This window comes from Nestor notabilis, unplaced genomic scaffold (assembly GCF_000696875.1).
Source record: "Nestor notabilis isolate BGI_N333 unplaced genomic scaffold, ASM69687v1 scaffold24655, whole genome shotgun sequence".
Taxonomy (NCBI): Eukaryota; Metazoa; Chordata; class Aves; order Psittaciformes; family Psittacidae; genus Nestor; species Nestor notabilis.
This window is the reverse complement of record NW_009929203.1, coordinates 1870-3738: the sequence shown is the minus strand read 5'-3', so window position 1 is coordinate 3738 and position 1869 is coordinate 1870.

The window sequence follows — 1869 nt, the reverse complement described above, 5'->3', positions numbered from 1 at the left end:
CAGCTAAGGAGATCAGAACAAAGGTCTTTGTAGATAAAGAAGGCTAAAGTTGTTGGGTTTTTTAATGGTGTCTTATGATGGACATTAAAAAAGTGCTAGTGATACCAAATAATGTGGTTATTTGTGTAATATACCAGCCCTACTTGAAGGTAATGCCCTATATTTAATATGTAGCCCGTCTTTTTAACCTGTAGCACTTGTCACTGGGGATGGGGGAGGCAGGGAAGGAGGAAGAGGAAGAGGAGGGTCTGCTCCTGTTGAAGTCACTGGCAGAAGCTCTCTCTGGAGGAGCCTCTGCTGTGCTGACTTCAGTGAGAACAGAGCCAGCTCCTCGGGGAGCGCTGGTACGAAGCCATAGCAAAGTGGTCAGTTCTGCTTTTCTGCTATTGGTGTCGATGTTCTTACCCAGTGTATGTGGTTGTAGCATCAGGCCTCCGTGTAATCATTTTAGTGACTTTCCATGTGGAATAATAAACGTACGGTTTCAAGTCTCGCTGGTGCCTTCTGCCTGCTCACTTTACACGGTGCAGGGGGAGGCTCCTCGCGCTGCTCTTGCTCCAGGGTCTGAGGGTGGCACCTCTGTGAGCGCCCCACTGCCCGGCTCCGTGTCTGGGGGGTGCCGGCTGCTGCCGGGGTTCACAGTGAGCCAATGGGGGGACCCAGGCTCCAAGCTGTGAGCCAACTCCTTTAGGTTTCTCCAAGGAGGGGTCAAGGCCACTGCCCCGCACTGGGTGACCCCTGCATCCCCAGCCCAGCATCCCACACCCCGGCTGCTGCCTGTCATCACTGCGCTGCTTCCCAAGACACAAAAACTCCAGCAGAAATCTTAACCAGGACCCAGACTCCCAGGCGCTCCAAGGCAAACCTCTTAGCACTCAGCACTCACCCCCAGAACCCAACTGAGACCTGTAAAGCAAAAACTTAAAGGAAATCCCAGCCTACAGTAGCACACAATGCCAGCCTCTGCTTTGCAGCAGCTCCATGAGTGTAGCCCACAATGCCAGCCTCTGCTTTGCAGCAGCTCCATGAGTGTAGCCCACAGCAGTGTCCTCACAGAAACAGGGAAAAAGAAAGGGAAAAAACCAAAGGAAAAGCCCAAACACAGCCACAGTAATTGCTAATATGGATGAGAACCCAGCTCCACAGCCTGGCCAGCAGAAAGAGGTTTCAAGGCAAACCCTAGACATACCTGCCTCTTCTTCACAGCTACTGGGAGAGCAAACACCCCGAGGTGAAGCTGTTCTGTACAGGAACTTCCCATTCCGAATCCATCTGTTCTTTGCTCGCAGCCTTGTTTAAAGCTGTAATGAAAAGAGAGAAGGAAAAAAGGACAAATATAAAGGGCTTCCACGGAAAAGGGGTGCAACCCCTCTGCAACCTGGTTTTGGTGTTAGTGCTGATGGGAGAGTGAGACTGGGGCTGGACCAGGCTCAGGATGATGCTGAACCAGCTGGCGTGGGGGGACCTGACAGCAGCTAAAATGGACCTGGGAGGTCTAAGGAGTCGATGGTGTTAAATGTGCCCAATGCCTGAGAGCTGGAGGGTGTTACTTTTATATGGGCGTTATTTTTATATAGGCCACCTACTAAGCCCAGCATCCAGCCTGCTGCAGATGCCAGGGCTGCATCTTGCTTGTTTCACACCAATTTAACGAATTTAAAGGGGGAAGCTGGATCCCAGCATGGCAGAGTGGGATGTAGGGTGCAGCCGCCTCTTCCAAAGGCCCCTTGAGCATCCAGAGGGCTCCTGCTGGTCCAGGAAGACACTGGAGAACAAAGCCAAAAGTAATAGCATGGGGCAATCAGAGCAGAAACGTTTGGGGTTTCATTTGCAAATGAAAACTGAAAGGGGGGGAAAACCCTCCCTGGA